This window comes from Eleutherodactylus coqui, chromosome 5, assembly GCF_035609145.1.
Source record: "Eleutherodactylus coqui strain aEleCoq1 chromosome 5, aEleCoq1.hap1, whole genome shotgun sequence".
Classification (NCBI taxonomy): domain Eukaryota; kingdom Metazoa; phylum Chordata; class Amphibia; order Anura; family Eleutherodactylidae; genus Eleutherodactylus; species Eleutherodactylus coqui.
Genome location: NC_089841.1, coordinates 255610081 through 255626791, shown reverse-complemented (window position 1 = coordinate 255626791; position 16711 = coordinate 255610081). Strand labels below are relative to the sequence as shown.

Here is a 16711-nt window from a genome sequence, read left to right as displayed (position 1 = left end):
AATTCCTCCTGTGTTAGGCATGCAATATTTAGCAGGGGGTTAGTTTTTATTCCCCTGCATTTTGTGTGACATTTCTTTTTCATTCGTGAATACACTTGAAAAGAAACTATTTAATAGATTTCAGGGGGGTAATTTAGCATGTCTAACGTGTTCTATTCATTCATACGGCTTTTCTAATGTGTATAGTTTAAACAACTATGAAGCGTCAACAACAGAAGATAAAAACAGAGGCACTTGTTTTAAATGATTCTTTATTTAAAGTTTCTCCTCAAAGTCTTTTACTTCAAAAGAAAATAGGCATTGTTCTAATTATCACTGTACCTCTTCTAAAACATCAAAAAAACAAATTAGAGATCCCCAATCTCCCTTTTCAAATTAGGAGGGTTCTCGTTCCAAATTTGGACGGTTGTGAGAAATTAAAGGGGTTTGACTTCTAGTGCCAACCATTCCTTGCACAAGACCCCATCACACAAGTGATTTATCATACATGTTTTTATTTTGGAAAGATGTAGATATATATATATATATATATATATATATATATATATATATATAGTTATCACTTTCTTTATAATTCAGCAAGGAAACAACCTGCTCTGAGCACAAAAATTGGAAACCGCTTTTAAAGCCGATCTCACACAGGCATTACAAAACGCTAATTTCAAGCGGCATTTTCAAACAGATTGTACAGTGTTTTAAATGCACCCAAACCTTCTGATGTTGTGCGTCAAAAAAGCGCAAAAATGCATGAAAATAGAACAGACAGCACTCAAAAAAAAAAAAGAAGTGGCTGTGTGCGAGCAGACATATATATATTTTGATAAATTTGTTTCTCTTGAGGTGGTTAATCCGCTCATAATGTACACCTTCAATAGAGGGAAGGGTCATCAATATGCTTCAATGTAATGAAGGCATCTTAACCATATAAAGGTTACGTTATACATTTGAAATGCACAACCGGATCGAAAGCCACTTTCTTATATGAGCAAAATGTATGTCCCAGTGCATAAAAAAATAAATAAATAAAAATAATGAAACCACCAACCAGCTGTAGGAAGATCATGAAGACACTTTTCATTCTGAAATCTATGAGGGTCCTACGTGTGACCCAAAACATACAGGAAAATGTGACTTCCTAGATCTCAGCAGTCTTCCTGTATCCTGTGAAATGGGGAAAAAAAGAGGAATAATAGAATGAGACTGAATATTTGAAAGCTTCAATGCACAAAATTCACCGAGTGCATAAGAGGTCCAACCGAGCCCGCAAGAGCTGCATCACCATTAAGGCAAAATCATACAGCATCATGCAAGGCCAAAGTGGTCAACGTGGAACATTCTGTAATCCGAATAACGACCCTGCTAGCAAACTACTCACACAGAAAAGCTCCATGTGATTTAGGCCGCATCTAATGACAAAGATGTCCATATCTTGAATCAGCCAGAAATCGTCTAAAGTGTAATAAACCACACAAACGGACGGTTTCTAAATATTTTTGAGGGTAAGAATACCAAACGGGAGAAACGGTTTCCTTAACGATAGGGAATTTTTTTCAGGACTTTTGTCTTAACCCTTAAAATTCAGTATAGTAAAAGTATTCAACTGCATAGGCTATAAATTAAAAAAAAAAAAAAAGTTTATTTTTAGGATCAGAATTTCAATTTCGGCAAACCAATGCCAAAGATATATATATATATATATATATATATATATATATATATATATATATGTAAAAAATGAATTAAATGTCAATAAAAAAAAAATTGTTGAATATACCAAGAAACAAATCATTTCACTTTCTAACATGAAAGCTCTACAAAAACGATTGCCGTCAGATGTTCTAGTAATGTTTACTAGTGAACATTTTGGTGTCAGAATTGGAAAGAAATGGATGCGCAGAAGGACCAAAACCGGTGTAAATGGAAAGAATCAATTCGTATGAAGAGAAATTCCATTATCAGTTTGCAGATATGGATGGCAGAAATGGACAGTTGCCGGCACTAGACCTGAAGGCAATGGAAACCACAAGAGCGGCACAAAACTGATGGTCTCAATTTTTTTTTCTCTTTAAAGTAAATGCATCAATTGTAATTTTACCATATTATTTAGCACCACCATCGCACAACAGAGTCTATGAAACATTAAATGAAGTTAAGCGCCATTCATATTGAAGAAAAAAAACTGTGGGGGTAAAGCCATTGTGTTCTCAATTTCACTTTTCAAAAGTGAAAGTTTCTTTGTTAGTCCACACCCTCGCCCACTTCCTTCAGAACGAGAAGGCCATAAATGCCACACGAAAAAAAAAAAAATGTAATTTTGTTCTGCAAGCCTACTTACTCATTTAGTAATTTTCTGCTTGTACATTTCAATCATTCTTTGACGAAAAACTTCAAAGTTCGTAGATTTGCCAGCCTTCTTTTCTTCAGCACCCAAGCCCTCTCCACCAGAGACCGTGCCCCTAAAGTGGCAAAAAAATAAAACTTGAGAACAGCCAATGATTGGCTCTTCAACTTGGACAATTTATGGAATAAAATACAGTCTTTAGACAACTGTATATTGACTTATTTCAGTAAGCGGATTCAAAGCTCATGCACAGCAAAGAGGAATTAAAAGCCAAATAACCCGTCGGCACGTCACTGAATTCCCTTGGCTGAAGTCATCCGAGCCCTGCCGAATTATAAAACTGGGCACTGACAGAGTGAGAAACGTAAGGCTGGGTTCCCACGGAACGGAAGTCTCGTGGCTTGGCCACACCGAAAAGACATGAGATTTCCACAGGAGAGCCATAGCTTCAAATCCCGCAGCATTTCGCCGCAGCTTTTGGAGCAGTTCGGCCGCCGGCATTCCGTTGTGGCTTTCTCTCCCCATAGAGAAGTGAAGCTGCAACTGAGAAAAAAAAAATCTCATGCTGCGGCTGTCAATTCCACGCCGCATCGCTGTTTCCGCCTGGCTTTGCCGCAACGGATTGACCAGCCTGTGTGGACGAGATTTTTGCAAATCCAAGGATTAGGAGCCACTGGTGCATTTGCCACACAGAAATTCCACACAGAATTTCTGTGGCAAATCCTTCCCATGTGAACCCAGCCTAACAATTTCCTGATCATAGCTCTATTAAAACAATGAGGTGTAAGTATGTGTTGGAGACCTAAAGTCTATTGTCACATGAATTGTACATTCCATACTACTTGGTAAGTATAGTGATGTATAACAAGAATAAAATTTTTTTTTAAAAATGCAACTGAAAAACCAGTGGGTTACCAGCCCAAAGAATATCCATGAGAGTAATAAAGGCCTCTTGAAAAAGCCGTGGCAGTGGGGAGACTACCAGCGTAGAGCTGTTCTAAAGTGTACACTGAAGTCCTACTAAAAAACAAACATCTAAGGTAAACCTGGTGTGCAACATACACATTTATGGGATTTTTGATGCCAGATCCATGGGAGCCAAGTCCTTCACCTTCTTTCCAGCCCATCTTATTCAACATCTTGAAACCCACATTGTGTTGGGTAAGCTTCTTGTTCGCAAATTCTAAATCCATGGGTTTCTCAAGGAGGAAAGAAAAGGAAGAGAATGGTTAAAATACATAGATTTCACACGAGGCCACGGAGCAGTTTGTTACAGCTGCCACCAGCCAACTAGTTAACAAATAGGTTCGGAAGAAAAAGCCATCAACTCAGTTGGTGGGTCTTCATCCTTGTTGCAAATAGGTAAGCATATGGCCAGGTAGAGCCTACCTTTAATCAGGGGCTCCCTACAAAAATGTCCTCTGCTGTAACTACAAGGGGAGCTGATAAGTGCTTGGCTTTGCCATTTTCATTTGTTTTGAAATTAGTGAAGGTGCATTTTCAAGTGATAAATCTTTGCAATACTTTCTGAACAACTTTTGGCATGATCTCATGTGCCAGTGTTATGTAATATACACTACCGTTCAAAAGTTTGGGGTCACATTGAAATGTCCTTATTTTTGAAGGAAAAGTACTGTACTTTTCAATGAAGATAACTTTAAACTAGTCCTAACTTTAAACAAATGCACTCTATACATTGCTAATGTGGTAAATGACTATTCTAGCTGCAAATGTCTGGTTTTTTGTGCAATATCTACAAAGGTGTATAGAGGCCCATTTCCAGCAACCATCACTCCAGTGTTCTAATGGTACAATGTGTTTGCTCATTGGCTCAGAAGGCTAATTGATGATTAGAAAACCCTTGTGCAATCATGTTCACACATCTGAAAACAGTCTAGCTCGTTACAGAAGCTACAAAACTGACCTTCCTGTGAGCAGATTGAGTTTCTGGAGCATCACATTTGTGGGGTCAATTAAACGCTCAAAATGGCCAGAAAAAGAGAACTTTCATCTGAAACTCGACAGTCTATTCTTGTTCTTAGAAATGAAGGCTATTCCATGCGAGAAATTGCTAAGAAATTGAAGATTTCCTACAACGGTGTGTACTACTCCCTTCAGAGGACAGCACAAACAGGCTCCAACCAGAGTAGAAAAAGAAGTGGGAGGCCGCGTTGCACAACTAAGCAAGAAGATAAGCACATTAGAGTCTCTAGTTTGAGAAACAGACGCCTCACAGGTACCCAACTGGCATCTTCATTAAATAGTACCCGCAAAACACCAGTGTCAACATCTACAGTGAAGAGGCGGCTGCGGGATTTTGGGCTTCAGGGCAGAGTGGCAAAGAAAAAGCCATATCTGAGACTGGCCAATAAAAGAAAAAGATTAAGATGGGCAAAAGAACACAGACATTGGACAGAGAAAGACTGGAAAAAAGTGTTGTGGACGGATGAATCCAAGTTTGAGGTGTTTGGATCACAAAGAAGAACGTTTGTGAGACGCAGAACAAATGAAAAGATGCTGGAAGAATGCCTGACGCCATCTGTTAAGCATGGTGGAGGTAATGTGATGGTCTGGGGTTGCTTTGGTGCTGGTAATGTGGGAGATTTGTACAGGGTAAAAGGGATTCTGAATAAGGAAGGCTATCACTCCATTTTGCAACGCCATGCCATACCCAGTGGACAGCGCTTGATTGGAACCAATTTCATCCTACAACAGGACAATGACCCTAAACACACCTCCAAATTGTGCAAGAACTATTTACAGCAGAAGCAGGCAGGTGGTATTCTATCGGTAATGGAGTGGCCAGCGCAGTCACCAGATCTGAACCCCATTGAGCTGTTGTGGGAGCAGCTTGACCGTATGGTACGCCAGAAGTGCCCATCCAACCAATCCAACTTGTGGGAGATGCTTCTAGAAGCGTGGGGTGCAATTTCTCAAGCTTACCTCAACAAATTAACAGCTAGAATGTCAAAGGTGTGCAATGCTGTAATTGCTGCAAAAGGAGGATTCTTTGACGAAAGCAAAGTTTGATGTAAAAACAATGTTATTTCAAATACAAATCATTATTTCTAACCTTGTCAATGTCTTGACTCTATTTTCTATTCATTTCACAACGCATGGTGGTGAATAAGTGTGACTTTTCATGGAAAACACAAAATTGTTTGGGTGACCCCAAACTTTTGAACGGTAGTGTACATTTGAAGACAACATGGCGAAGTCCCCAGCAAATTTTATTGCAAAGGACAGCAGAGCAGTGACAAAGTTCATGTTTTTTGAAAGGGATGTCTGTCAAAGAAGTTCACAGTGACATTGTGCAAACATTAGGTGACAAGTTCCCTTCGTGAGAAATTGAATTATAAAATTTTAAAACCTGCCGCTTCGACACCCAACACATGATGACCGTTCCGGGAGACCTTCAGTGGTGACTGTTCCAGAAGCCATAGATGCCATCCATGACACGATTCTGGAAGACCAGCAAGTTTCTGCCAAAAGCTGAAGCTCTGAACAATTCCAGATTAAGAGTTGGGTCCGTAATTCACGATTATCTGGACACAAGGAAGGTGTCTGCAAAGTGGGTCTTGAAATATCAGTCAGTGGATCAAAAGCGAGCTCGAGAGCAAGCCTCCAGGGAAATTCTGCAGCGTTTTTGCCAGGATGTTATTGTTTTTCTGGTTTGACTGGGGATGTTCCATGAAACATGGATTTTTATGTATGATCCCAAGTCGAAAGAGTAGTCAAAAGAATAGAACAGAGATACAGTGGCTCCCCACATCCAAAGAAGTCCAGAATGCACAAGTTGTCATCCAAGGTGATTGCGTCTGTCTTCTGGGAGAAAGATGGGATACTGCTTGTGGACTACCTTCCAAAAGGAATCTATCACAGCTTTGTATTAAACACCACTTTTAGATAAGCTGAAGGAGGTATTGAAGTCTAAAAGGCTCAGAAGTTAACCTAAGGTGTCATTCCTGCAAAACAATGCCTCGTCACGCACAGCTGCCATCACCCAACGCAAACTGGCTGACCTGGGCTTCGAGGTGCTAGATCATCCTTATTCGCCTGATCTGGCACCCTGAGACGATCTTTTTCTTTTGAAGAAACATCAATGGAACCAAAATTTGCCTCCATTTCTGATGTCACTGCAGAGGCTGATGTTCAGTTTACTTCTCGACTAGAAGAATTCTATCTGGATGGGTTGAAGAAGTTGCAGCACCGCAGCCAGAAATGCATCGATTTTCAAAAGGGACTGTAGAAGAACTGTAAAATTTCGTTTTTCTATGTAAATTATTTGTGGTCAAAGCCGAGGACCTATTAGCACCCCTTCGTACACGTCTCAGTTTTAACAACTTAACACAGTCCTTTTTTTCCCCCTCCATTTTCAGTTCTCCACTCCAGACAGTAAAAAAAAGTAACTCTTATTTTATCCATAAACGTACCTGTCTGAGGGCATGGTTTTTGCGGGACAAGTTGTATTTTTCAAATGGTACTATGTAATGTACTGAAAATGTAAAATAAAAAAATAATTGTAAGCTGAGCAAAAATGAAAAAAAAAAAACCACGAATCTCCACCATCTTTAGTGGGGGGTAAACTTGTTTCTACAGTGTGCACACTGTAGCAAAAAATACAACTTAAATTTTGGTATCATGGTAATCGTACTGACCCATAAAGTACTTTTTTTCTGTTCTACTTTTAAACTATAAAATAGCTCTGGGCGAAAAGAATGTCTGCTGACATTTTTTGACAGCCATAACTTTTGTTATTATTGCGTCTACATAGTTGTGCGAGGGCTTATTTTTTGGCGGGAAGTCTCGTACTTACTATTGGAACCATTTTGGAGTAGATATGGCTTTTTATTACATTTTTTTCTTGAAGACGCAGTGACCAAAAAAGTGAAATTCAGACGCGTTATTTTGTTAGATCAGACTTTTAAGGATGCAGCGATACCAAATATCTTTTTCCTGTATTTTTTATAAAAAATATATAATTTTTGAAACTTGTTATCTTGTAACTTTTGAAAACTGATTTTGTATTTTTTTTAGTCCCCACAGGGAATATGAACTTGTGGTGGTTTGAGCACTCCTGCAGTGTAATGCAATACAGTAGTATAACATTAGGCCTCCTTCCCACGAACGGATTTCCGCCGCGTAATTCGCGGCGAAAATCCGCTGCGTTGCCCGCAGCTATTAGGTTCTATTGAACCTAATAGCACAATGCTCACGATGCGTAATTCCACCGCGGAATTACGCACCGCGATTTCTCCCGTCCTCACCCGCAGCATGCTCTATTTTCTGCGGGTGAGGACGGGCTGTACGCACTGACGGCTTCCATTGCAGTCAATGGAAGCCGTCCGTTCACGCTATCTCCCGCTGTAACCAGCGGGAAATAGCGTGAAAAAAACGCTTTCCCGCCCACCGCCGCGCGTCATATGACGCGGCCGGCCGCGTCACGTGACACGCTCGGTGACGCGGCGGCGGTGGGCGGTGACGGGCGGTGACGCGGCGGCGGTGGGTGGGGAAGCGATTTCACGCTATCTCCCGCAGGTAAGTATAGGGGCTCTGGGGGGCGCCGTGACGGGCTTCACAGCGTAATATTACGCGGCGGAGCCCGTCACGCTCGTGGGAAGGAGGCCTTATACTGCAATCTGACAGGCAATCTACCAAGCCTCGCAGGCGTGGTTTGATAGGCACTTTGCCACGACAACCTTAGCAACCAAATGGCACCTAGCGATCTCATCATGAGTGGCCATTTGGGACCCTGGTACATCAGTGCATTTACATACCGCTGTGAGAATTTAAATGGTTAACAGCTGCAGTCAACCGCAGAGCTAAATGGGCGCTGTTGCGGGCAGGTGATGGCTGTAAGCAACAGCCAATACCTGCATTGTATAGAGCAGGAATGACCCCCGATCACCCTCCATTCAACCCTGAACCTCCATGACGAAAATGTACATCCTAGTGCGTTAAGGGGTTAAAACATCCTACAGTCACAAGATAGATTGTGCTTTGTAAGGTTTACCTTTTTTTTAACGAATTTACGTCCCACTGGGCGTTCATAAGCAATAGGTACTGGATCATGAACTTGAAGAAAAGAAAAATGAAGCAAAACAAATCAATTTTTGGGGTTAATTTTCCTGTTCTGTAGAATCAATATCTAAATTTGTAGTTTTTCCTGAGCTGGTGGGTGGAGAGTAGCCATTATGACACACTGACACACACACACTGACACACACACACCCTGCTCCCCTAATTCTTTGTAGCACACTCTCAGAAGCAGAATCAGCATGAAGGACATTATACAGCAGTACGGAGCACTGCAGCTATGAATCTACAGTAAAACACTTACTAGATGCTGCAGTCACATCTGTGTGTGCCGTTGCCTCTCCTACAACTCCATCTCTCTCTCCTTAGACTTCTATGGGCTGAAAAGGTCATGTGATCTCTCGTGTATGGATCAGTACATTCAGAGTGAATAAACAGTGCAGGGTGGTGAAGGAAAAGTGACTGATACATGGAGAAAATGGCATGTTTCGGTGATAAAATAAATTGCACATTTCTTGTTTTCTCCTTGATTTATTAAAAAAAAGAAAAAAATTTGTTAGGCCACTCACACACAGTTGGCAAAACGCGGCGACTTTTACTACACTTTTCTGATGGTGTGTTACAAAGCGCAAAACTGTGGCAAAATAGATCAGGCAGCGCTCCAAAATTGCGGTGTTAGAAAACGCCGCACTCAAGCGCAGGTCTGGGCGGCCCGATTGAAATCAGTGGAAGCGTTACACCGCGATTACCGTGACGCTCAAAACGCTGCGGCAATTATGATAAAAAGCACGTGTGTGAGAGCAGCCAAACTCTTTATGCATTACAATTTAATTCGCACAAAGTACGTGAATGGCAGCGCACGCTACTTTGGCAGTGAGAGAAGAACCTGTAATACACAGCGGAAATCCACATAGACAGGAGGAAACGATTTATGCCCAATGTCCATGGGCGGATTTGACTTGCAGCACCCGTGTGGGAGATCCACAAATCAAGCCGCCCATAGGAATGCATTAGCATCAGCTAACCAATTAAAAGCATGCAGATATGATTTTTTTCTCACGACGTGCAGATCACATGCACAGGAGAAAATCCAAGCATGCTCCATTTTCTGCCGATTTCCACACAGGCGGCTTCCACTGACTTCAATGGAAGCCGTCCAATCCTGGGACACCTGCAGCCAACACTGTGGACATGCAGCAGATCCGTGGAAAAGCAGGAGGTAAAAATAAAAAAAATAAAAAATAAAATTTCTGCACATGCAGGTGGAACGCCGCGCCAAGAGCATCCACAGTGCGGAAAAAAGAAGATCCAGCCATGGACGGAGAAGACTTGCACCAGCTTCGGACAGGTAAGAAAATGTCTTTAAGGCCTCATGGTTGAGGGCACGTGCAGGATTCCACACTTGGATACCGTGCGTGCCTGTGGACATGAGGCCTTGGGCCTTCATTTAGATGTTGCTCTAGTTGTATACAAACCAATGGACTGCAAGACCATGAAGACAGAAAACTCTGAATGTCTGCATTATTCTAAGCATTTTTCCCCCAAATACTAGGAGAAGCTTATAAGACCTCCATACTTCCTCATAATCTGGCCTGAAAACTATCTGTTAGACATACTGGAGAAATACATCATTCAGGCATAGCATTAAAACCCACAAAAAGGTGAAGTGAAGAACATTGATATCTAATGACAATGTTGGGATATATTAGGCAGCAAGCGAGTAGTTAGTACTTATCGATGTGTCAAAAACAGAAGAAAAAAGAACTAAAATCAGCAAATGTGACCTGAGCAACTCTGACAAGGACTAAAATGTGACTGTTATACCCCTGCATTACAGAGTGTCTAAAATGACAGGTCCTGTGGGGTGCTCCTAGTGGTCCGAGGAAGGACAACTGGGGAACCTGCAACAGCATCATAGGCACCCAAGGCACATGAGGAGCAGAGGCTAGATAGTCTGGTCAAATCCACTGAAGAGCTACTGTATCACAAATCAAGGGAAAGGTGTCTGACCGGTTTACGTGATGCACTGTATGTTCAGAGTGCCGTGCAAACTACTGGCCACTGCTGAAAGTGCCTACATTCAGCATGAAACTAAAGAACTAGATAATGGAGCAGATGAAGGTGGCCTAGTCTGAGGAATCAGGCTTGCTTTTACATCATGTGGATGGCTTCGCTTACCTAGGGATACATGGCACCAGGATGCACTATGGGAAGAAGGTAAGCCAGAGTGATGCTCTGGGCAATGTTCTGCTGGGAAACGTTGTGTCCCGACATTCATGTGGATGTTACTTTGACACATACCACCTACCTAAATATTGACCAAGTAGACCCCCCTTCATGGCAGCGGTATTCCCTAATGGAAGTGGCCTCTTTCAGCAGTACAAGGCGCCCTTTCACACTGCAAAACTTGTTCAGGAGTGGTTTGTAGACCATGCCAAAGATCAGGCTGCTAACTTGGCCACAGAATTCTCCAGATCTCCAACACAGCTACAGAACTTTTGAAGCAAAATTGCAGAAATCAATTCTATAAGCAAGTACAAAACTAATATATCTGATAAGAGAAATTTGTACCCCTAGACTGCTTGCTCTGAAAAACTGCTAAAATACATCTTAGTAAACAAGCCAGACTAATAGCTTACTGACAGGCCAGATTACATGCTGCCTATAGAAGTCTATGGAGAGGTAGAAGTGAAATGAGAAGCAGACACACACAGATGCTGCAGCAGCTAACAGTAAACGCTTTACTGTCTCACAGTTACAATGTTGAGCACTCCTCTATAATGTTTGCCATGCTGCTGTTACTTCTCTTTATATATGAGAAATAGATTAGCAAAATCGCCCGTGTGTAGTTTATGGGAAACATAATAGCAGCTAGTCTCCACCCACTAGCTCAGCAAAACGGATCTATAGAAGGAGCCTGAGAGGACCAAACTGATTACATGACATATATGTATCCTATGTATTTTAGCAAAGTTAGTGTTGTCCTTCATGTACATGCATGGTGGCTTAATCAAGTCATTTGAATGTACAGGGATGCTTAAAAAGGACCAGCTGCTGTTGTCTTAGGGCCAGACACACCTTGGGAGGTCTTCTGGAATCCAAGCCTCAATAACTCAGAAGTTGTTTTGTTGGCATGAGGGGGGGCCTACAGAAGAGTAGGCAGCTGGTTTGACTAAATGGTGTACAATACATTGAAAAAAAACTTAACTTTTTTTTATATAAACAAAAAAGATAGAAAATTGCCATATTCTTGGGTTCAATCCTCCAGCATGCAAGAAGTTTTAACTTTTTGTCACCCATCTTTTTAGCCTGCATTAAAACGAATATAGAAGACAAGACTGAATGGCTTCAGTGACTCAAACTTCACACCAGTCCCATACATCTGAAAGGATTTGCAGAAACACATACGCATTCTGCCGAAATATTTAGATGGAATGGATTAAAATGCAAGCTTTACATAACGATTAGATTTAATCTTTACCTTGGAACCAAGACATGCAGCTGATGTAATGACTATTATGACCTCATGACGTACCATACAAACCTATCCTGTGATGGGGGGGGGGGGGGGGGGGATTTAAAGGAACGGGAAAAAAAAAGGAATATGAACAGCTCTGCTTACTTTTAGGCTCTTCCACAAGACACATCCTTTTGGCTGGAAGCATGCCAACCTTCAGATTAGCTACTCTTTTTCGAGCTATAGGCGGTCGAGCTGGAGTTGGCATTTCACTAAATGCAGCTACTACAGTAGTCGCTGCGGATGGAGCCTCAGCAGCTTCACATTCTGCATTCATTTCCCCATCAGAGTCATTCTGTGGTTCATCTCCGGTCCTTATGTTTTCCAGATCACAGTCCTCTAACCCGATGTCCTCATCAGTTGTTGCCTCCTCCTCTTCACCTTGCTTGAACTCCTCCACTTTACTCTTATAGAACTTGTATGCAGAACTGTCTTTCTCACATAGAAACCTTTAGAGTTGGGAAGAGACAGTAAGCGCTTTATACTTCTACTTTCACTCCACATTCACCTAGCTTGTAGGTAAACCAGCTAATTACACAACATTTAAGCCAGGCTCACACAGTTGGATTTGTATTGCGGATTACACGATCGCGTTCACACAGATATAAATTACATATTCCGCAAGTGGAAAGTGAAAATTGCAGTACGCTCTATATTGCTACAGAATCTGCATGGACGGCCTCCATTGATGTGAATGGAGGCCAATCGAGCTGCGAATCTACGGGGCCATACGCAATACAGGTTAACGATGTGCGCAGTGTCACTGGACTGTGTCCGAGTTGGTCATGTGAGCCCAGCCTTAGACAGGTCACTAAGTGTTTTTAAAGTGTCCCCTCCTTACCAAAACTCTGGGTTGTTTACACTGTTCTCCATGCTGAATTGCTCTATTTCTGGTCCCATCTGAGCTACAAACTGAGCCAACTTGATAGCAGTATCCACTGTCTTTTCATCAACTATGAAAAATCAAACCCCAAAAAGATAAGGTTATATCACTGAACGTCATTGAGATAGATGCAAAATACATGTTAACTGCTCATGATTACCGGGCGATTGGTTACGGAACGTTGAAGAAATTAAAAGTCAGATTGGAGTCCTTTATGAGCATTGTAAGACTGGTGAAGTTTGACATGGAGGAAGGAGCAAGTCTAAGCCCAGAGTCACATGGGCGTACCTGTGCATGCAAACATTTGTGTGCGTGATACAGAGTGAATAGAACCTATTGAACTCAATGGGTTCATTCACATGGACATATTTTCCAATTCGGTCGCACAGCATGCACTACTTTCCTGCACCAAAAGTCCCCATAAAAGTTAATTAGGAGGCACAAATGCGCACGCAAAACGCTATATGTGCGAAACACAGCGTATTTGCTCAGGAAAATGAACACATCTGAAACTCAAAGTAATTAGCCATTGCAGGCAGTGAATTTTTTTTGCTGCGTATAAATGCAGTTGCTTTGCTAGCGATGAAAGTACAGTAAAATACGCCAATGTTCATTGTTCATTCCACCAATACGCACATGGCTCGTGTTAATCTGGCCTAAGATAATTAGCTGCCTTTGCCTGCTGTACACGAACCCCAAATAAAGTAAATATGCCACAAACTACATCATATCCCGCGTGTATACAACTAGCCAAATTTTAAGCTGCATTCAACAGCAAGTTGACGGAGGCCGGGTGAATAAAGCCATCACTACGATGAAGGATGCAAGTTGTAGACTTTTCAGCAGCAAGCCAATTGGCCATTTACACAGCAAGATTACCGCTCAAAAATTTGAATGAATTTGAGCGATAATCATGCAGTGTTTACAGGTTTATAAGCTGACTTTTCAGTCAACTTAAAAGCCATCGCTGGAACGTGGGCTTGTCGTCCTGTGTAACCGCACCCCGCTCAGCATTTCATATAGAAGCTGATCCAGCGGTGAAGTCTGTCAGTCTAAACGCTCGGTATGAGTGCCGATAACCTTAGCGGAGACGTCAGCGCTCGTGCAGTTGTTTACCCAACGGTCGGCATGTGTAAAAAAAAAAAAAAAGCCATTGGTTAACTCTAAATAGTTCACCAACAAAGGAACCTCTCAAAAGCAGGAAAGCAAATCCAATATTGAAAAAAGCCTACAGGCTTTTTCTTGCACCACAGTTTGACCACTTTGCCTCACCTTAAGACGACGTTTTGGTGTAATTCGATTAGTTAGATCCTTAACATCGCCATAAAATCCTAAAATTTGAGTTGGGTTACATTGAGTGACCCGTTGGGCCACTTTAAAGTTCCTACGTCAAGTATAGCGTGCTTCAGCCAGCAGCGCCATTAACCCCTTAACAACCCATTGTTTTTTTACGTCCTCCCGAAGTGGGCTTTATTCTCTGAGGACGTAAATACATGTGTCCTGCAGAGAATAAAGCCCCTCGGGCTGTGGACGTGACAGCTCCATGCTGTCGGTGCCCGCAGGTAGCCGACAGCATGGAGCTGTCATCCCGGGCTGCGGGGACCCCTCCCCCCCCGGCATTGTGATCGGCGCTATCCAATGGATAGCGGCTATCGCAAAAAAGTAAATAAAAGTACAAAAAAAGTTAAAGATTCAGCTGTCCTGATGGATCGGATCCATCAGGGCAGCTGAAAATACTCACCGAGGTCCGCCACACTGCTCCCCGCTCTCCTGCCGTTCCGGGCCCCGAAGCCGGTCTTCTGCGCATGCGCGCCAGGCGGCATTACGTCAGCCGCATGCGCAGAAGGCCCAGCAGCGCGGGAGATTTAAAATCTCCTGGCTCCTGTAGGTAGCCGGGAGGCAGGAGATGTCCAATGGATAACGGCGATCGCGGAAAAGTGCAAAAAAGTTTTAAAAAAAGTAAAGTTTCACCTCCCCTCATGGATTGGATCCATGAGGGGAGGTGAAAATACTCACCTCAGGTCCGCCGATGTCCCCGGTGTTCCGGGACCCGAAGTCCCCCTCTGCGCATCGCGCCCGATGATTGACATTGGGCGCGTGCACAGAGGGGCTCGAGCCCTGGGGAAATTCAAAATCCCTCTGCTCCTGGCTGCCATGTGTAGCCAAGAGCAGAGAGATTATACCGGGGACATGATCACTGTTATCCAATGGATGACAGTGATCATGTAAAGTTAAAAAAAAAGTTTTAAAAAGTTTAAAAAGCGTACGTTTCATCTCCCTTCACAGATCATATCCGTGAGGGAGGATGAAAGTACGTACATAAGGCCCCCGGATTTATCCGCGGACCTTACCCCAGCTTCTGCGCACGTGCCCGTCGCCAAAATGGCGGACGCATGCGCAAAAGCTGTGGATTGCCAGGATAATTTAAATTCTCCCTGCTCCTGGCTACAAAACGTAGCTGAGAGCCTGGAGATTTCACGGAGGGCCGCGGTGAGCGGTTCCTGGTCACGTGTTCGCCATTATCCAATAATGGTGATCACGTAAAGGTAAAAAAAAAAAATTTGAAGTTTCATCTCCCCTCACCGATGCGATCGGTGAGAGGAGATGAAACTTTTTACCGGAGGCCTGCGCATTTGCACCCCGACGCGATCCTCCTCCGTGAACCTTCCCGAATTCTGCACATGCGATTGCCGGCAAAATGCTGGACACATGCACAGGAGTTGGGGAGCCCAGGAAACTTAAAATCTCCTTACTCCCAGCGACCAACGGTCGCGAGAGCCTGGAGCAGTGACTGGCGGCCTCGTTGAGCGGTCGCCGGTCACGTAATAAAAAAGTAGCGCTCTAACATAGGTCGGTCTCACATGACTGGATAGGAATTACGGATTCCGCATGCGTCTGATCCGCGGTAATACGCAGATCAATCGCATTGGATTACACAATTCCACTCATATTAGCGGGTTGGAATTGTGTAATCCAGTCGCAGAAAAGAGAACGCAGCAGGTTCTATTTTACTGCGGATATCCACAACATAGAGCACATTGTGCTCCATGGTCGCGGATATACCCGCAGACCATACGCAACTACCTTGTATACAGGCTGCTGGTACCCGCGTCATCGCTAAGCGACGGTGCGGGAAATGCAAACAACAAAAAAGGTGTACTGCGCATGACCGCCTGTGTGAGTAGGCAGTTATGCGCAGTACATTACGTGGCCGTACGCAGGGTCACAGCCGGGCTCACAGATGAGATCCGCTGCGGGCCTCCGCAAGCGGATTCCGCCTACGGCTGTGTGAGCACGGCGTTATTCAGACCGCTACCTGTAATACGCAATTTACAAGAAGCCCCGGGAACGCTCGCCTTCATGCAGTTCCAGGAGCAGCTTGTTGAGCGCCTTCTCACGGAACGCCACTTTTTACACCCCATACCCACTACTGAGGTCACGAAATACCCCCAAAAAGCATGAGAGATGGGGGGGGATACCCGGTTTTATTGCCCCATGTGCCCATCCCAACCAGCCTCCGTAATTACCCGTCTTCGGAAATACTACACAGTTCACATTATTACTTTTATCTAAGATTTGCGAACGCCGAAAAGGGCGCGGAGTGTGTGTGTGTGGGGGGGGGGGGGGGGGGGGGAGGGATTTTTAGGGAGTCAATTTTTATTCCTAAGCAATGGGGCCTGGGATTTATTCAGTTGTGCCCTGAAATCCAACGGGTGTTCCCTCCTTTATAGGCCTTGCCATGCGTCCTGTAAGTAGATGAGGGCCACAATGGGTATGTTTCTGAACACGGGACAAACTGGGGTAGCCATACTGGGGTGAACGTCTTCATTCCTATGTACACTGTTGCTTAGATTCATTCAAATACTGTGGGGTCAAAATACGCAGTACACCCCTAGATGAATTTGTTAAGGGGTGTAGTTTTCAAAATGGGGTC

The 16711-nt window shown here is 43.4% G+C and overlaps 1 pseudogene; it reads right to left on the bottom strand.

Moving 5' to 3' along the window:
* Nucleotides 1–234: 234 nt before the first annotated feature.
* Nucleotides 235–16711, bottom strand: part of LOC136628549 (SURP and G-patch domain-containing protein 2-like) — a 28886-nt pseudogene continuing 12409 nt past the window's right edge.